The following is a 21,808-nucleotide window of genomic DNA, read 5'->3' on the forward strand; positions in this document are numbered from 1 at the left end:
ACGAAGGGTGGAGGTGAGAAGAGCGGGAGGAGAACGCGATGCACTACTTGGCGAGAAGCCGCTGAGAAAATTGCTTTCTATGCGCCCTAGCTATTTAGCCACGGTTACAATGGACTTTGCGTCGGGGGTGACAGGTGAAATACCTACGCGGAAATTCTTCTCTATTTTGTTTTCATTGACGCGAATAAATGAGATTTCGGCCACGACAGATGGTGCTGGTTCCTCCTTTTTTCTACAGTTACTGTATATGCCACCTTTAGGTAGTAGAGTTGTGCGTAGGTCTGCCGTCTTGTCCGCTGAGACGTCCATGTCATGCAGAAGAGCCATCCCTACCGAATGTAGAAGCCAATGCCGCCCAGCAGCTCCGTGCATTTTCTCGCTCGTTCATAACCCGTCACTGCTGCAATGACTTCCTCTTAAAAAAAAAAGAATGGAAAACTTGAATAAATAACGGTCTTAGATAATACTAATCTTATAGCTTGTTTCATGGCAGTCACCATAGGAAGATATTTTTCTTTTAAATAGGAAACAAGAAAGGCTTGGCTCATTTGTCGACATTCATGTACATGGTTCGCGACAACTTGATTTCCGCACAGCACGTGTTTCACGTAGCTTTTTGCCACTTTAAACACTTAAGCAGGTATCTTGATAAAGCAATTACTGGGACTATACTTCCGGGCTTTACAAATAACGCAAGCAAACGAGAACTTTCAGCAAATCTATACGTTGCTGTGGCATCCTGTCATCGTGGCAACCACGCAGTACTGAGTCACGGCGCTGCGCCGCACAGACACCACTAACTCTGACGTTCACTAAGAACGAACAACACAAGACGCAATGACAATACCAAAGAAGTAGTACTTCCGCACTCAGCGGGATCGGCTCGCCGGACTGCTTGGACAGCCGTGGTGGTGACGCCAGTGGCGCGACGGTCTCACGTACGGCCGGGAAGCTGTTTCTCCCTAAAACGGACATTTCTTGCGCACGTGAGTGTGCTTGGCGAATGGGAGCGCCATCGGCGAGTTCCATCAGTGGCGCCACTCTGCAACCTAAAGGCAGCATATACAGTAACTCTATCTTTCACACGAGCGATATCAAAATTTGTCACAGAATATCACAAAGGCCGGGAATACCTTGCAATATTACGCAGTGGGCGTGTTGCAAGTGCCGCAAGTCCCCGTCATGCACTCCCATTCTTTTCATTTCATCACCAATAAAAGATGATGGTACGTAGAATATTGCCAGGTTAACAATTTTTCTCTCGAGACTGGAGTAAATATTCTGTGGTAGTTTGAACTGCGCAAAATGGCAATGGTTGCAGTGAATGCACCCAATTTTTTCATAGATTACGTCTCTTTGTGGAAGTGAGGTTTGAGCTTAAAATAAAGAAAGCGTAGTTCGAAGTACAATATGCTGATAAGATTATGGGTACAAGTGGCTATGTTACAAATGGTAATATGCATATTTCATGCGCGAGTGACGTCGTTAGTGTTCTACAAAACGACCTTCACTTGACTTGCGTTGGGACTGCGAATTGTTATTTTCATATTTTGTCTATGCGAAGGTATCGACCATATTACGGACGGGTTTCGGTGCCACCATAATGGGCTGTCATCCTCGCCGTTTATCTCAAATACCAAACGAACAGTGCCACGGTGGGCGTATACGCATGGAAACGGTTGGGTTGGTGTTTTTGGTGTTTCCCAACCTTATCGACTCATGCTCCAAGATACAAAAGCAAGAAAACATTATCTTTAACGGTTCAGGCTGGCTGTACCCATATGTCTCACGCAAAATAGTCTTACAACATGCACCTCTTTTCTAATTCAGTAGCGGAGTATCTTATAGCTCTAGTAGTCACCCGCCTGAATTGAAGCAATATTAATGAAGGGTTTTTATGGTTTATATTGACACAGGTATGGAAAAATGTAAGGTAAGGGATGCTGTAAAGAAGAAAGAAAAAAAAGTGCCGCCACATCCACGAAGTGAATGATGATGAGTGGGCGAAGCTCCGGAGGTAAACCTGGTAAACCATGAATCCTCCGTACATTTTGCCCACTCGATTTTATTGCAACGCTCCCCCTAGCGTACGTCGCCGCACTATATCGAACGATGACACGCGCCATATGTGGCATCATTCCTATTTTATAACACCTCGCATCTTTCATAATCAACTACACGTACCGCCGTCTAGTTTATAACATCTTGCATCTTTTGGATGGATGGATGGATGGACGGACGGACGGACGGATGGACGGATGGACGGACGGACGGACGGATGGACGGACGGACAGATGGACGGATGGACGGATGGATATGGCTGTACCCTTTAGATCGGGCGGTGGCCAGCGTAACACTTAATGCCGTCAGCTACAAGTACCACCATCTAGTGAACACTGCAAGAACTGAACGAGAGGTGGCTACATACAGGGGACGCACAGCCCACGCCTTAAGGAGCTTCGCTCCTAAAAAAAGTGAAACTTGCACTAAGTCGCGCAAGGCTGGAAACTACAAAAGCGGACGATTTCGAAGACTAAACTGGTAGCTTTTGGGTTGCTTCGAGAACCAGCTTTGTGGTTCACGTTCTAGGTGGCTTCATGGGTGTTGCTTGGCTTTGACTGAGGGATTCGAGGTAATTTCTACGTTGATTATCAGCGTAGACACGTTGGAGTGAAATCACACAGTCACAGACAGGAGACGGTTGTTCAATTTACAGAGAACGAAACTTGCGCTGAAACCAAGCGTTTACACCTCGGGTGGATCTACGGGCGCGCCATCGTTGGCGCATATAGGCCTTTCATCGCTGCGGATTGATATCGAAGCCTCCATTGCCTTTCCCATTCGCTAGTATGTTTTCCGTGTACGCACTCGGGGTATTGTCTGGCGGCCGTCACTTTAGGCCATTTGTTTGGCTATCTGCTGCCTTCTAACATCTCTAGTGGTCCAGTGGTGAGTAATCCGAATCACCAAATATGTGCGGCACACACCCGTTAAGATGATGATAGTTTTCTGTTACCGACTCGCAAAGAACGGTTTGCTAAACTTTTTCTTTTAAAAATCAGTATACTATTATCAAGAATTATTGCGCGAATCGATACAATCGTGGGAAAAATATTATAAAGGGAAGGAATTTGTTATAAAAGGCGAGAAACTTCATTCTTAGTGTACGCAAAAAGGCTGAACTTATGTAGGTTAGCCCGTGGTTGCAATGATGTAAGGATTAGTTTGTGCCTATTCTCAGGGGGTCATCGTTTATCGGGAGACAGATATTCGTTACTTAATAGACAGCATAGAGTGTTAACAAAAATATGCAGCTATTTCAGGCAGTCGAGATCGTGTCCCTTGGCGAATGATTGTGGTCCTAGCATACCATGATGAGATAAGCGTAATAAGCTCCAGGCGTAGCGGATGAAAGCGAGATGAACATCTATCTTGCGAACATGTTGTATGGCGTTAATGTCAGATATATCAATGCATCAGGATCTGTTCCAAATGATAATATAGGTAAGGTACATTGAAGTCATGCAAATCATATCGTAGTTTTCAGAAGACGTCGATAATTTAATCTATGTAACATTGAATCGACGTTTTGTGTGAGCGAAATTCACCAACAAGCACAAGTCTTTTAATGAGCATTGTTTTAAGTTGCTTTCAATAATCAAATGGTTTGAGTGAGGGTTGTTGACACACGTTGTTAAAAGAACGTGAAAACGTTTCTGTTAAGAATTATTGATCGAAATAGCTTCGTAATGGATACTATGATAAATTGAGAAAAAGAAAAGAAACAATGAGTACACTGAAGAAGCCAAATATTAACTGAGAAAGGTTGCGTGATGTACTTTATCAGTACTAACAGGTGAGTTTTGTACATTATTACATACAAAACGAGAAATAAAGGAAATATAAAAAATTGGGCTGCTATGTTGTGCTGGGGACTGAGGAAACAGCCGAGCTGGTGGCGCGCTGTGCGCGTCTTTTATCTGCTCCTCACCCTCAATTCCTTTTCGCATCCGCTAGGTATGCTTTATACTATGTATAGCTTTGCTTTTTTTGTATCTTTTCTGTCTTTGTTTTGTGTCTCTTTCTTTTTATTTGTTTATTTTTCTCTCTGTGCACTCCTTCTGTCTCCCATCATAGTTATGGCGTCCGACACCGTACAAATTGCCATGCATGTCCAAATAAAGAAGCAGCTGGAGGGGAAGAAAAGAACAAAGAGATTGTGTGTCTATTCGTGAAGATGCTAACTTCTAGGCCACGCGGCATAGCTAAAACGTAAACTCCGCTTAAAAGTGAAAAAGAAGACAGGTTAGCTGTGGCATAAAACGCAACTTTATAGGCTGTACACTTAGCAATGGGGTCATTGGAAAAAAAGCACGATGAAAAGATGCGAAGGGAGACTACGGGTACAGTCAGCACACGGTATAATGGGGTCAGGACGTAGTTGACCTTAAGAATAATGACTTGTCCTATAAGGGGCGTAGAGAAGGGACTTGGTAAACCCTGTCTCGTAGTTACTGCGCGAAAAACGGCAGTATGCATACGCACCTCACACATTAGTGACATACCGCCATAAGGCACACCGCATCGTCGGTAGGGGGGCGAAGTGACAGAGGGAGCCTTGCCGCCGCTGGGCAAGCACTCGCAAGGCAAGCATTCTGGATTGCCACTGTGTGCCACGTGAGACATCAATTCCGCAGTGATATTCCTTAAATATGTCTTCTCTTGCCTCACCCTTGGCGTTGGATAACAAGACGCGACGACTCTGAGACGTAGTTACATATATCTCGGCACACGTATCAAGTTTTGCCCCATCTACTTTGGAAACTCTAGCCGTGGTAACCTCAGTAACGTTATAATTCTCTATTGTGCACCCTAGCATCTGAAAGCTTCTGTAACAAGAAACAGCATGTAACAGCGAATGAACTCTGATATTTCTCCATCCGGTAGGCACGTCAGAGCAGACTTGTCACTCCGAGTATAAAGAGCTCTAGTTAGGGGCGTTAAGCAAACAGCCTTGTGCAAGCTCGTAAAACAGTGTGTCGTTGTGAGCGTTCAGAGCATTATCTGTGACTCAATGTACTCGCAGACCTTATTAAGAATAATGATTATTTTGCCCGTAAGTTGAGAAATAAAAAAGCAACGAATGCCGTAAATCATCTGTGGAGGTCACAAGTCTTAGCTTTTTTTTTCTGTTAGAGATACCGGCAAACGCGTTTTTGATTGTCTAAACTTGCTTAACTATTTTCTCATCGATCACGGCGATTGTGCAGGAGAATCACTCAACAGTGAATCAACGTATTATAATTATTTGCTTGTGGCGTCATCACATTGTAGAAGACACTGTTCTGTGGTTCTGTGCGGGTTGTCGTGCTCATCCTTATGCTCCATCATTTCAAGCTCCGTTTTACCTTTTGCTTTTATTTTTTTTTTTCATTTTATAAGATGACCATGCATGATAACTGTCTGCAATACATCTATCGGCGTGCCACGTGTGTTTGCCAACAAGTATTTTATCATTCTTGAACTATTTGGATAAAGTTTGTGGAGCTAATTAAAAGTAACAATTTGCAATAATGTACGTGTATAACTCCGAACATAAAAGCTTATTTAACCCACCATCAAATACCTTCCTTTGGACATTATCGTACTCTGAGCATCAAGGAAAACTGACGGGTCATTCGTGCAAGGCACTCCGAACACCATGCCTGAGAGTATCGTTTGAATGCGCCAGATCTTTAGTTGCTTATCGAACACTGTTGCGAAAGAAGAAAACTCTTTCACGTTCCGGGAAATAAGTGCAAGTAAATACGGGAATTGTCATAATTAAAAGCCCTTGTCAGAGCACGAGAGAGCACAACACAGCGAAGAAACGAGGTGTCGGTGGGATAGAGCAGGTGCACATAGTTACGTTACGTGAGAGCACTGTCAAAAATACGACAGCTGCCTCCCATATTGCAGGTGGTTCTCTTCGGCATCATCAGCCCGTGACGCGCAAAGACAATCCATCAGCAGCAAAGTGCAGCTCGTAATAATGGTCACGGTGATGTGGACGTCAGCAAAGACGTGTCTATCACAATGGTGTGTACCCTATTTAAGCACGTCAAGCAGACAGCCTTTAGCGAAGGTCCAGCGCCGGAAGCAAAAAAAGCCAAACGCAATGACGGTGCGCGCTATGGCGTGAGGTCAAGGTACTGACAGCAATAATTAGGATCATCAAAGCACTTATGCGCATAAAAACGCGACTAGAAAACTAGAACGGATAATGTGACTGCTTTTAGTAACGATGGCGTCGTCACGTTAAAAGCCCTGTCCACGCAAGACACACTTAAGCAACGAATTACTCATGGTGATCAGTGTCGTTTTGTTTACTTCATTTATTTCTTAATCTCAACAGCGGTCTCGTAAGCAGTTTCTCTTCTTTTCCCGTCAGGAAAGTAATTAGTTTTGGCATGGTATGCAAGGCTTCACAGGAATGGTATACAACATGTCTTTATACTGGCATTACCATATTCTTTTTTGTTTGTACTTGCAATCTTTTCTTGAACTGCTCTTCGGACATTTGGGGCTGAATGCTTTTTAAAATTAATTTTTTTGTGAAAATATTCCTTTATCGATGCTGATTTCTCGGGTGTATTCTTTGTTCGACTCGGCTAATCTCACATAAATTCTTTCTGGCAGCAGCTGCTGCCACTGTGACACACACGGACTATGTGGAAGGTGCGTTCAGTGCAAAATTGTACCCCTACAGTATTTTGTTTCGTGGGGCAGCAAAGAAACTACGCAAATTAAACTTAGTTTAAGAGCGTTCTAGCTGATGGTCAGCCGAAGGCTGATACGTTTAGGTTACCGGTAAAAAAAAGCATTTCCATAGCTGGTGTTTTAACAAATTTTCATCTTCATTTCCTCACCTGTAAAAACACTAGCTTTTATTCTGCGTCACCTTTGCATTTTATAGCACCAAAACTCCAGATCGTCAAACTTAGCCCCACTTGCGTTTATTCGTAGCGCCACGCTGGCAAAGCAAAGTGACGCAATAGCTTTCACAGTCAAGTTATAAAGAATTTTCAGCCCGCCCGTTGGTTCAGTAAGCTGTTTTTTGTTAATCTTGTTAGATCAACACTCATTATCCAATAATTCATTACATTCACCGCTTGCTAGTCCATGCAATATAGTGCGAAAAAGTGGCGTTAAAAACTACTAGACCTATTTCAACTTTGGCGAACGTTTCAAACCCTTTGTAGCGCTTACGTGGATCTATTATAGTTTCAGTCATTTATTGGTTTGTTGCTTAATGTCAAATAACCGGGCAGCGTTGCTAAGGAACAAATGTTCAAAACCAACCATGTTTGACCTGGAGCCACTAATTATGTGAAGTTGTGCATGTGCTGCAAATTTTTGAAGCACCATGCTCAGTTATGTCATATTGATCATGTCCATTATTCGAAAAAAACCCTCCAGCTTTTTAGAAATGCGCTTACAATTCTTGGCTGCTGATCTGAAAATGGAGGGTTTGATTCAACTGGTGGCAGCTGCTTTTTTATGGAGGCTAAGGACTAGATGACCAAGTGCTGCGCAATGTGAAAATCATGATAAAGAACACCAGACAGTGGGAACTGTGGCGCGCCTAAGAATCATGTCGGGACTTTGACACGTAAAATCCAAATATTAGCAAGTGTATTACTCAGTACATAGAATCCATAACATCATCGCGTGCGCAAGAATGCCGAATTTGTCATAGTGCACACAAACAGAAATTCTGCCAACGTGCTGCGCATAGGCTCCCAAAGCAATGCTTGGTGGTGTTGTGACTCTGGACAGGAAGCGCCACTTCTGGCTCAAAAATGAGAATTGGGGATGTACGTCGCGAATTTTTCCTTCTCTCAACTGTGGTGCCACTCACTTTCGTGCACGTGCAGGGCAGTTCTCACGCTGCTACTGGCAGCGCCACGCAATGCACCACTTTAAATAAAAGTTCTCTGCTTCATAGGCACTTCGAAAAGCAAACGTAAACGAAGTAAAAAAGCTCGTAAATGACGTTTAAATTGGAGAACGGACGAGATCGATGCCCGACATAGTACGAAATACATTTCCTTGTGCAACATTACCGCAGCATTACCGTGCATGATAGGTAGAGTTAAGCTTCCTTGTGTCATATGTTAAATATACCTAATGGTTTATATGCAGTGCGAAATGAAGTCCCTCACGTGATCGATGTTCAAAGTTGTCGGCAAATAAGAACATACTTTTTCTACCTGCATGCTGTCAGTAGCAGACACGCACTGTCATGAACAAACTTTTGTAGCATGCCAAAAAAAAAAAACAAAGATGACACGGTCATACCACTAAGAAAGCCTGATAGGATCAGAGTCATGTCCTCCGTACCATTGGAGCATCACCCTTACATACGAGGCAGCTAGCTTAGTTTCAAGTGCTGCAAACCAGGTTAAATTTGCACGTCTCGTTTTTTCTTTCTTCTTTTTTGCTTCCATTTATGAAAAAAATCTATTTTATGAAAAATCAACTGTGCAGGTATATAAGACCTGCTGCGCGAACGCACCTCAGCGTGAGAGGTGAAAAATTTAAGGCATGATTCGATATCGGGCGCACGGCGAGCTCACGCAATTAGCGCACACGTAAACGCCCACTCGAAGCACTCTACGGAGCATAACACGCACACACGCGGCACGCGTTAAGAAAAACCGCCCAACTCTGAATGTGATGTCAATTATAATTTATGTATTAAGTGCTAGTTCGATTCAGTGGCTCAAAAAATACCACTGCAAGTGAGCAACAAAAAAGAACAAACCACCAAAGGGATGTCAAAGTTTGCTGAGAATACACAAGTTTTCGTTCCGTAGCGATAATGCAGCCTTCCACCCGATACGTGAATTGCAGCCGGCGAATCTTTGACAAAGTCCACTTTTAGTTAACGCACACACTGTGATTTTTTGTTTTTCAACAACGCATAGGAGAAATCGCCCACCGGCACTACCTTGTATAGGTATTCAGTTCCCTATTTATACGAGATGGCCAGTGAACGGATGTGCAGCGCGAACAGTATATTTTTTCAATCAAGAAACTAGCTAAGAGGCGTTGCCGGCATCGGCATTGCGAGGCAAGAAAGGAGGAGCGTGGGACGAGAGAGGGAGGGGAAGGGAACGCGAATGCGTAATTGTATTGTCAACGCCGATGTGAGGGACGCCTAGAGGAGTGAGGGGGGCAGTGAGCTCAAGCAGGTGGTAGGAAAGAAGAGCAGAGAGTAACGCGCAGTTGTTGGAGAGAGAGAGAAGAAGGAGAGTTGGGCATGAGTAGTGTGAGTGCGGACGCCATCGACGCCGCGTGACATAGGCCCGAGCAAGAGATGCTCCGTATCTAAAACTCCTATCGTCTTGCTGGTTGAGCTGGCTTCTTTACAACGTTACTATACTTGCGGCAGTGCACGCTTTACAGGCTCAAGCACTTTTTGTTAGCGGCCGTCATGGGAATAACAGGCAGCCGTGTTTTAAGGGAGCTGATCATTACACATATAACGTTTAGCTACATGTAGTTCTTCATCTATTATAATAAGGAACAGCTGGTGATGTTAGGGCTGCCCACAAGTTTACCGGATTAACTTAAATAGAAGTTTCGATGGTTTCAATAATTGGCTTTTAGAACTGAAGCATGATAGTCTAATTGCGGGGTCAAATCAGGATGTTTTTAGTACTACACCACAGGCACATGTCTCGTCAGGTAGAATTTTTAAGCACGACTCATGTAAAAAACAAGCCAATTTAGTTTTTAGGCCTGTTTTTCGCAATCCTCATGCTTTTCTGAAGAATTTTCTTCCCGCAAGACAGTGCGTTTAGATGGTATGCGCATTTAGGTTTGTAAATGTTCACTGTGACAAACACGGCTGGACAATATCTGCTGTAAGTTGTGAGAACTTAATAAATAAATGAACAATCCCGGTGATCCTGCTATTGCCACGCACACTGCTGTTTGTATTTCTATTCAACTGGTTTGTTACAGGCAGCCCAAACATTGCTTTTCGTAAACCATGCACAAAGTTTTTGGACCCTTCGAGATTATTTTAGTTTTATCATGAGCTCGTGCACGTTAATTCGGACAGTCTCGCACAACATTAGACACATTTATTTGCGCGTCCGCAGCAGCCGTACGGATGCAGCCTGCCAGCCAATCGCAATGGGGGGCTGCGTCCATATGGCTATTGCGGACGCGCAACTAAATCTGTCTAATAATTTCATGACATGTGGCGTCCATTCGTTTGACTCAACACCATGAATGTTGTATCCAACTTACAAGCACAATTGCTTCCCCGACGAAGCTATTCTTGAGGCGATGTCTTTTAAGCAAGCACGCTGAAATAGTATGATATATATATATATATATATATATATATATATATATATATATATATATATATATATATATATATATATATATATATATTGTGAGACGACGTCAGGTACGAAGGAGCGACCGTTTTATTGTCAACCCAGACGCGCGAGCCAGCAACCGAACAAGCAGCGAGCCGCTACGATGATGATGATCACGGTGCTTTGTATGCGCAGGTGAAAGTGAAAATGATGAGCAACACAATCAGCGCTCACACTATTTCCCCCCTACACGAAAGCGGTCTGCAAGACGTTCATTTAGTAAGTGTATGAGCGCTGGATATAAGGTTTCAGGCGAGACACATGGACGATCTCGGTCCCGCGACGACGGCGATCAGAAGCCGAAGTAACCGGCGCGACGCGATAATTTACGGCCGATGTTCGTTCAAGCACGGTGTAAGGACCCAGGTATCTGTGAATGAATTTTTCACAGAGGCCGGGTGTGCGAACAGGTGTCCAGAGGAGCACTTCGTCGCCTGGGTAGAATGACACAACTCGACGTGTCGCATCACAACGAACTTTTCGCTGGGCCTGAATGGTAGAGGTGTTGGCGCGGGCGATTGTGCGGCAGTGGTTGACACGGGCAGCGAATTCTTCCGGAAGGGACGCAGATGGGACAGAAGGCGTGGACAAAAAGCTGGTGTCTAGAACAAAAGATGGTGCACGGCCATACACAAGAAAAAACGGGCTGTAACTTGTAGTGCGTTGTATGGCAGTGTTATAGGCAAACGTGACGAAAGGTAGTATTGTGTCCCAGTTCTTGTGATCGGGTTGGACATACATAGAGATCATGTCTGACAAAGTTCTATGAAAACGCTCAGTAAGACCATTGGTTTGCGGATGATATGCCGAGGTGGTCTTATGGATTGTGTCAGAGGCCTGTAAAACTTCAGCGAGCACACGAGAAAGAAATGTCTTGCCACGGTCACTCAGGAGAACACGAGGGGCGCCGTGGCGCAGGATAATGGCACGCAGAACAAAGTCGGCTACTTCGCTGGCAGCTCCAGTAGGAAGAGCTGCCGTCTCAGCGTAGCGAGTAAGATGGTCTACGGCAGTAACAATCCAGCGGTGACCGGCGGCGGTAAGCGGAAGGGGTCCGTATAAGTCTATGCCGACGAACTCGAAGGGAGCGGATGGGCACGGGAGAGGCTGTAGAGGGCCGGCGGGAAGAGATGTCGAACGTTTTCGGTGTTGACATGATGAACAGGAAGTGACGTACCTGGAAACACTAGTGGAGAGGCCAGGCCAGAAGCAGCGAGTCTTAATGCGATCGTAGGTTTTATGAAAACCCAAGTGGCCAGCCGTCGGGTCGTCATGAAAGGCTTCTAAGACTTGGAGTCGAAGTGAGCGAGGTATGACCGGGACCCATCGGCTACCGAGAGGATGGTAAGTTTGTCGAAGTAGCGTTCCGTCATGAAGTTTGAAACGCGTGAGTTGTCGTCGCAAGCGGCTGTTGGGAGCACGAGATGAGCCGGTGAGCCGATCGATGATTGTACGGCAGTATGTGTCTGCACGTTGGAGCGAGGTGAGGTCTGCGGATTGAAGGAAGTCATCCGGTGCAGTGGGCTCGATGGGACTAAGACTGGTCATCTGCGTGGTCTCTTGGCTGGGAGGTGCTGCGCAGCAGGTAGATGCGTCATGATTTTGCAACAGCGGACAGCGTGACAAAGCGTCGGCATCTTGGTGTTTGCGGCCCGACCGGTATGTGACACTGTAGTCATACTCCTGCAGTCGGAGCACCCAACGACCGAGGCGTCCTGACAAGTTTTTTAATGATGACAACCAACAGAGCGCATGATGATCCGTGACGATCGTGAAGCGGCGGCCATACAAATAGGGGCGAAATTTTTGCACGGACCATACGATAGCGAGACATTCCTGTTCAGTGATGCTGTAATTGCGTTCCGCTGGGGAGAGAGTACGGCTCGCGTAAGCCACGACTTGCTCTTGTGAAGCCTGGTCACGCTGCAGCAGAACAGCGCCGATTCCGTGCCCACTTGCGTCAGTGTGTAATATAGTAGGGGCTGTGGGATCAAAATGGCGAAGAACTGGCCCTGACGTGAGGCATCGCTTCAGGGTCTGGAAAGCAGCTTCACAGTCATCTGTCCAAAGAAATGATGCACTTGTGGTCAGGAGTTTGTGAAGAGGAGCCGCGATAGTGGCAAAATCACGGACAAAACGGCGGAAGTAAGAGGCTAAGCCGAGGAAGCTGCGAAGGTCTTTGAGCGTGGTGGGCTTAGGAAAGTGCAGCACAGCGGCCACTTTGTCGGGATCAGGTTCGATGCCAAGCTTGCTGACAACGTGGCCTAACACTTTGATGCTGCGGCTCGCAAACCGACACTTCTTGGTATTTAGCTGGAGACCGGCTTTGGCTAGACATGTGAGCACCTCGTCTAGACGTTCTAGGTGTTGCGAGAAGCTGGATGAAAAGATGACGATGTCATCCAGGTAACAAAGACAGGTCTTCCATTTTAGGCCACGCAGCACCGTATCGATCATCCGCTCAAATGTGGCTGGGGCATTGCAGAGCCCAAAAGGCATCACATTGAATTCGAAGAGACCATCAGGAGTAGCAAACGCTGTCTTCTCTTTATCAGACTCATGCATCGGGATCTGCCAATACCCAGATCGTAGGTCGAGACTTGAGAAATATTCTGCACCCTGTAAGGTGTCAAGTGCATCGTCAATTCGAGGCATAGGATATACATCCTTGCGCGTAATTTTGTTTAGTGCCCTGTAATCAACGCAAAATCGCACTGATCCGTCCCTTTTCTTAACTAGGACAACAGGAGAAGACCAAGGGCTTGTGGAAGGTCTGATAACGTTGCGTGCGAGCATGTCATTGACTTGTTCCTCGATGACCTTGCGTTCTGAAGACGACACGCGGTAAGGGCGACGGCGGATAATACGAGAACCGTCTGTGGCGATGTGATGAGAGGTCACCGTAGTTTGACCTAAGCCATCCGAACAAACGTCAAAACAAGTCTTGTGTTTTGTTAAAAGGGCCATTAAGTCATTAGTTTGCGTTGGAGTGAGATATGGACTCAAAGTGGCTTTAAGCGCATTAGATGAGTCTCCTGGTGGCGTACACTTAGCGACTGACGGCGGAGACGATACAGTGACGACACATACCGGTGCTATGTCGATAAGGCTGGCAACAGTGGACCCCTCTGGCAGTAGTTGTGGCTCTGTTGTCGTGTTGTAGGCGGTGAGACTGGCATGACCACGCGAAAACCGCACTAGACAACATGCGATGGCGATTCCTCGGAAAATGCAGCGCTGATCGGGGACAACCACTGCGTCACCGTCAATGGTATCGCTGGATCTAATGGTGAGGATACGTTCTTGGGCCGGGGGCAGTACAAAGTCTGCAGCTGCAACAAGGTGAGGCGACGAAAAATCGTAAGCACTAGAATTTTCAGTGTCCGTAATGCGAATAACGGGCGGACCACACGAAATGACAGCGGAAGCGGCTGACAGGAAGTCCCAGCCCAATATAATCGGATGAGCACATGAAGAAAGCACAGCCAATTGTATATGGTGACGAATTCCGTCGATCAGAACACGAACAGTGCATTGTCCAATAGGGTAAATTCTATTTTCATTAGCACCACATAACACCGGACCAACATATGGAGTTTGCACTTTTCGTAGACGATGACATAGTTCGCGATCAATGACCGAAATGGCTGCTCCAGTGTCCACGAGTGCGTCAACCGAAATGCCTTCTACACAAACAGTTAGTAAATTTGCAGGGCGCGCAGGAGGAATTGGGACACTTCGACGACAGGCAGTTTCTCCTCCAAAAACTGCAGCTGCTAGTTTTCCGAGTGGCTGTCGAGGGGCATCAGGGCAGAACGTAAAGGCGAAGTAGTACGGCGGAAGGGCGATGGTGAACGACGGCGGGGTGAGCGGGAAGAACGAGGTTCACCGTGGGACAAAGGAGGCGAAGGCGAACGTCGTGACGAGGGAATGTAGGTTCCTGGAACGTAGGGGTCAGACCTCGCAGCCCGGTCACTCTCGTACGAAGAATAACCTCGTCGTTCATCTTGCTGGCGCCGACGGCAAAAGCGGGAGATATGTCCTCTTATGCCACAGTAGTAACAGACGGGGCGCGTAGGGCGCCAGGCAGGGAAGTGTGGTTGTGGTGGTGCCTTGGCTGCCATCGCGGCCAAATGGTCGTATACGACGTCCGTAGTTACAGGTGGAGTAGGTGGAGGAGGCCGTGACACGACTTCGGCATACGTAGGCACATGTAAGGGCACAGGAGGCGGGGCACGTGCGACGCTCGTCATCGACGCCAATTCGTCCTTTATAATTTCCCGCAGGTTAGGAGGGGGTGAGCGGGCAGGTGAAGTCGGTGCGCTGGCAGGAACAAGGCTGTGAAGTTCCTCTCTCACTATGGTGCGAATTAGAGCTCGCAGCTCATGCTCGCCAGTAAGACGAGTGTCATAGGAGGCGTGTGGAAGGCGCATTGAGTAAAGTGCGTCCAGGCGCTGGCAGGTGGTAATAATGTCCTGAACTGTTGTCGGGCTCTGCATGACAAGAGCATTAAAGGCGACGGAGTTGATGCCTTTCATTACTTGCCGAATACGATCGGCCTCCGGCATGTCCTTTTGGGCGCGGCGGCAGAGGGCCAGAACGTCTTCAATGTACGATGTGTACGATTCGTCAGGCCCCTGGATGCGGGTAGCGAGCTTCTGTTTAGCTACCTCAGAGCGTCCTGTAGAAGTGCCGAATATTTGACGCAGCTGCACCGTGAATGCTGACCAATCAGGAAAGTCGCGTTCGTGGTTATGATACCACGTCTTAGCAACCTCCTTCAGATAAAAGGGTACATAGCGCAGCTTATGTGCCTCATCCCAGTAATTGCAAGCACTGGTACGGTCGTAACTGTCCAGCCATTCTTCTACGTCCTCACCGCGAAGGCCAGAAAACACTGGAGGGTCTCGTTGCGAGGTACTCACGGTGTGGTGAGGCCCAGCAGGCTGAGCGGGTGGTGCGAAGAAGGCGGTAGGGGGTGGGTCGTTTTGCGCCATCACTGTTGGCAAGCACAGCCGTCGACCTGATCGGAGCTCCAGGGGTGACCGGTAGTGCAGGAGGACTTGGGAATCACAGCACGCTCCACCACTTGTGAGACGACGTCAGGTACGAAGGAGCGACCGTTTTATTGTCAACCCAGACGCGCGAGCCAGCAACCGAACAAGCAGCGAGCCGCTACGATGATGATGATCACGGTGCTTTGTATGCGCAGGTGAAAGTGAAAATGATGAGCAACACAATCAGCGCTCACAATATATATATATATATATATATACATATATATATATATGTGTGTGTGTATAGACCGATGTAGAAGAAATATAGTTGATCGAGATGTCTTGAGGGTTTGCGCTCGCCCTGTTTAAGTGTTCTTTCTTCGTGGTGTCTTTTCTTTATTTGAGCATTTTTTTCCTGTAAAGTTCACATAATTGCTACCGCAATAAAGGTTTCGTCCTGAACCTGATGACTACTGCCTTCTATGACGTCGCGACCACGTCACTATATCCATGTGGCAATGCCGGTTTTTCATTCAAGAAAAACACATGACCAGAAGTAATTTTGCCTGAATGCCATCACAGAAGTGCTGTGGAGCTTTTCGTTTAGCCATGCAGTGTGGACAGAGCACGCGGTGATATTAGTCACAGCAAGCGGGTAGCAGCAAGCAACTCCTAGCATAGCGTTGAGATGCAGAATATTGTATAGCATGAGGGTGAAAAAATGGAAGTGATGCTGACAAGGATTTAAACACCTCGTAAAGCTTGTCACGTAACATGTTCCCACGAAATGCAGGTAAACCTAGTTACATGACAGGCTCCTCTCTGAGTCTAAGAGGAGCTCTCATCTTTGTCCCTTCCCTTGTCCTGCGTTTCGCAATTTTTACGCGCTACATTATTAGTTCTCTGGGAATACGCATTGCTGTTGACGGGAACACCTAGCGCAGCTGCACCACTCTCCATCATAGCCACCTTCTCTCAGTACCAGCGGCTGTATTCTGTGTGTTAATACAAGACACGTCGACAGCTCGTCGGCAGTGTGCAGCCCGCGGTGAACCCTCGCCTCGACTTCTCGCGCCTCGGCCTCGTTAAATCAGGCGTGAAGACGGAGCTCAAGCAAAACGGCTACGGGGTCCCAGAAACAGCCACGAACGAAGGTTCACACGCCTTAATGTGGAAATATGATCAAGGTGGGAGACCGACAGAAAAGGGGGAGCTGTTCGGGCTTTACTTGGCTTGGGGAATAGCGAAACATAATAAATTTTGGTCATACATGGCTTTACCTAGTAGTACCTAGCAAAACCTGGCAACATTTAGCAACACCTAGCAACAACTTAGTCAAGCCAGGACTAAGTACCTTATCTCCAGCTCCTCTGTCATGCATGCAGCTTTGTGCAACCTAAAGCAAGCTGTACATTTTTCTCTTTTAGTTTGCTTGAGAGAGGAAGTGTTGGGCACTCAGGTGAAATGCAATAGTATGGTGTTATAAACCACGTTTTATAACAAAGCACCAATAGATTTGTTTTCTCAACTCGAAAAAACATATTCACACCAAAAGAATTGCAAGTCCATTGCTCCTTTTTATGAACATGCAAGTCTTCGTAACACGCCTTTGTGAGCTATGAAATCACTTCGTTAGACCGTTATAATGCTTCTTTTTAAAATTTTTCCCTTATCTTTTCATAGAAACTCTCAAAACGGCCCGCTGCTTGCGACATTGAATGACAAGCAGGGATAACGTAATGTGATAGGCTCATTCACCAAGTATCTCGCTGTGAATCCGGTCGCAGTCCGTGTAACGTGCTGGTTTACGTAAGATAGTGAAGTAAGGACCCCCAGTGAACTTTTGTGCCACTTTTTTGTCGTTAGGAATGAAGTATTCCGAAACTGTGGGAAGCTGAAATGGCTGTAGTTGGGGTGCATAGTAGACAGAATGAAAGACCCATGTGAACTTGACTTTTCTTTTTTTTCACGGTCCATCTACTTTAGTGAAACACTGTATAGATGACACTACTCCGTGTAAAAGCATTCAGTTTTAGCAAATTTTTGAACAGTATGTAGTAACTGATCTTGCACAAATTCTAACCAACATTTTCCCAAGTTTCATGTTGACTGTTTATGTGTCTGATTGTTTTGTTCATTCATTCGTCCTTTTGTTAGTTCCTTCCTACAATGATTCTTGCTTCTGTTGACTGGCTTGATAACCAAGACAAAAACAAACACTGACTATGTTCTTTGGCATGCAAAAAACCACAAGAAAGTTTGCTGATTGCTGCCTAATAAACTTATACGCATATAACGTAGTTGTTACACGATTTCTCAAGACGAAAGTCTGAGGTGTCCAATGAAACGCAAAAATGGACCACCGGCGTCAGCACAATCGATGCAGTAGAGCGCCATCACGGGATGACATCGACGTGACAACATCATGCTATCGTTGTGACGTCACTGTGACGTCATGGAAAACGTGACACTACTTGATGACGTGATCAGATGACAACTTCTTTTGGTCAAATGTGGGCCAATCAGAGAAGTAGGGCACAACCTAGATTGACGCACAAAGCTTTCAAAATAGGGTCGTGGAGAATCACTGAAATGACAAAGAAGAAAAGAAGGAAGGAAGTTGCTTTCAGTCGTCTTAAGTGGACGCATAAGACTCCCTAATTTTTTTCTAAGCTCACGAGGGTGTCACCGCTAGCACCACGCAAATGCCTGAAGTGAAAGTACCTCGAAGATCTGGCCGTTTTACCTCTTATGAGATCTAAGGCAACTCTCTGTTGTGGTATATAGCAACAATTGTAGTTACATAAGGCGACATTGTGCTTAATTCGCTTTACGCACGTGTGCGGACACCTGAGCGTTGCGCTTTGACGCACGAAAACAATTGTGTGGCACGTGTGGGGGTCATTACTGTCAGGAGACTGTGGCATTCAGTGGCAGTGGGCCGAGAGAATTCTTGCACTGCGCTGTTTCACTCCTGGGCTGTTTTCGCAGTGGAGACAGCTGTCAAGTGGCTAACTCGTTTACTTTACTTGCCGGAGTTAACGATAACGAAGTACCCTTGCGAACTGCTCGGAAAAAACGTTGTGCAGAGCACTTGACCTTCGAGCTCTTGAGTGACTTTTTCTCTCTGGACTACTTCAAGCTAATGACGACATCATAGATAAAGGGCTGTTCCTAATGCGTAGACGAATACAATAACGCAAAACATATGCACCAAAAAGAGAAAATAGATGCTAGAAGCATAACGCCAGGTTGTTGAAATAGTATATTGTTGTACCAAGATACTTTATCGTCGAGTGAACTGAAGGGGGTAAGATTTAATTGATAGCTCATTTTGTTTGTTTGACACAACATAATGAAATCAACAGACAGTAAAACGCCGAGATTTCCACCTTTCCATAAATATTAGGAAGATAAAAAAAGACATTACTTGTAAGTTATATAGATGTAGTATACCAACGACGACATAAATGCGAAATAATTAAATTGACAAAATTGACTTTTCACCGAAAGTGAGCGAAAATCCTCAGATGACACGCCCGAGGCTCTACTAGTTGAGCTACAGTTACAGCCGCATTCCCATACCCTGAATTGGGTGTTTGTGTTTCGTGTGACTCTTTGAGTGTTAGCCAGTGCCTCTGGTTATTGCATACTACAGTTAACACAAAATAGTAATGTCACCGATGCCTTCCTAAGCTTCATTTTTGCTTTCGTAAGGCTGTGTCTATTATGGAGCAGTATCACATGATTATACTTTCGTCTCTAAAGTTAGCTTTCGCTTATAGTCTAGGTTATAGCCCTGCGAAAACTACGAGTGTTTTACGGTGAAACATTTTCCATGTACTATCCGAAGATGGGCTTGTACTAAATTTCGATGGCAGCGCGAAACAGTACAAAAGATATGACGTGGTCTATTAAACGTGGCTCGAGGAGTGGAAGCTGCGCGTTCGCTTAGTCGCTTCGGCGTTGGCGTGACTAAAAATAAAATTGAAAAAAGGAAGCGGCATTCGGTGTGCTCGGCCTTTTCATGGTTATGGATCAACACGGAAAAGGCGAATGGGAGAAGGCGCTGGGCATCAAATGCGATACGACGAGCCGAACGGCTCGTCGTATTCTAAAGAGATACATCACTTCTAAGTGCATTATCTCTAAGGCATTCAACTTCGACACATCTCAGCGACAAGGTGAAGGTGACTCAAAAATTTTTTTCTAGCAATGTATATGTTGCATAAATAGCAAATACTTACGATATAACGTGCTTTGAAATTCACATTGCAAAGCAAGCTGAGCTGAAGACATCGAAACCGCGAGACAACATCTCAATGAAAAAAGTCACGCGGGAGTAGTTGAGAGACGTGAAATATATTAGGTGCGTTTGAAAGATATGACGCAGATACAAAGAAAAACAAAATATCATTGTCGCCAGGTGTTTTATTAACATGTGTGCTATCACAACTATCCTTTATAAAAATACGAAACGTGAAAATGAGCGACATACTGGGCACACAACTTCTCTAATAACAAAGGACAAAATAAAGAAGAATCGGTCCGTATATTCGTGGGCATTACGAATAAATAATTGAAAACAAGGCTAGTGGAGTCCTGGTGTTATCAATATTCTGCATATTATTTTGGGTGGACGTTTAAACTTTACGCAAGTCATCTTGTTTGCTTAGATGGGACATTGTGATTGAAAGCTCTAAATTTTCAGAAGATTACTATGAAAGAGAACTGTAAGAAAAACTCAACAGCGCGGTATTCACTTTCAAATGATGTTATTTGTAAAAAACAGGAGAGCGAAAAAAATAATAGAGAGATGACCAGTATGCGCTAAGCAGATGTACTGCTCATTTAATGCTCAAGATTCACACTGATCTCAACCGCCCCGTACATTACACCAACGTCTTACTTTGTTCTGGCTGGTGACTCCGAAACAAACATGGTATTCGGTCATTACGGTGATATTCTGACAGTGACACAAAGGCTTAGCAATGCTCTTATTCTGAAAGAGTGGCAGACTGACTGTGTTGGTCATCGCGTGTCTCACACTTTGTAAAAGATCGCTATATATGCTGATGTGAAGGTGGTTTCCTTTGTTCACCGGGGGTAGCCAATATCTGATTAGATGTCGGCTACCCATTCGTTCTATGACCAGTGCGCGGAGCGCCATTCTTCGTATAGGATACTTCATCGTCGTAGACTTGTCGTTCAGCTTAACTCTTACGCATTAGTGCTTGCTAAGTCTGTAGTTTTTCATTTTCTTGCTACGTCGCAATGTATTTGCCTTCGACATCATCTCTGGTTTCTTTGAAAATTTTCACGAAAACCATTGTGGGAAATTTTTTCCTGGCACAATTACTGAAAGCCACGCGAAGCTACAGACGTCCTGGAAAAACACTTTATAAGCATAGTTGAAACACTATTTTAGCACAGAGTGCTAGAAAACTTCAGTGCGAAAGTGGTCAAATGGTATGTAGTCACCATCAAGGATACTAACCAATTTAAAGAAGCTGTACGTGATATCTTTCTCTAATTTAACTAGGCACCGCCATTTATACTTATATCTTGGGCCTATCTTCGTTGATGCGCCGGATTTACACTTTTGTTTATAATTAACACATCATGTATTTTGTTTTCTTTTTTGTGCCGCTATAATTTGTGTAACTACTTGCAATCTTTTCGAAATGTACTTATGAATTGTTGCGAGTTCTTTTTCTCCACTTTTTTTCTTGTGAGCTGTTTCTGAACTACTTGCAATTTTCTAATATTCAGTATTTATGCCCCGCAACCTCTCTATTGCCATTGGGCCTGAAGGTATTCTAAATAAATAATAAATAAATAAATGAACAAATGAACAAACAAATAAATAAATAAATAAATAAATAAATAAATAAAGCTATGGTATACGTTTAGTTGAAGGCTGGCGTCTCTCATTAAATTCACGAACATGGCGTCTCTCATTAAAATTTCCACTCCGGTCTCCTGGCTTCTAGCTCACTGAATTAGTTCCACCGGCAAAGCATTCCAGACGCAGGCCGAGCTTTTCTGTACCACACACTGAAAATGTCACCATAACGACTCTGAAACTTGCAGAGATTTGAGGTTTCACAACACTTCGCGATCGAATATTGAATTGCCGCTAGAGCCCTTTAGATGAAAACTACTTTACAACGAATGAGGCACTGACTTCTGGATCCTCTTAGCTACAAGTGCCATTGTGATTCAAGCGCCTGCTTTCGTGGACTTCTGAATAGACAAGCACGTGAGCTACTTTCGCAGTACGAATCCACTACGTGGCCACTGCTTTCGACAACAGCTGTGCAAACGAACTCTGAACCACTATACGGCCCCATTAGATGTTGTAACCGTATG

The sequence above is a fragment of the Rhipicephalus microplus genome, chromosome 2 (genome assembly GCF_043290135.1).
Source record: "Rhipicephalus microplus isolate Deutch F79 chromosome 2, USDA_Rmic, whole genome shotgun sequence".
Classification (NCBI taxonomy): domain Eukaryota; kingdom Metazoa; phylum Arthropoda; class Arachnida; order Ixodida; family Ixodidae; genus Rhipicephalus; species Rhipicephalus microplus.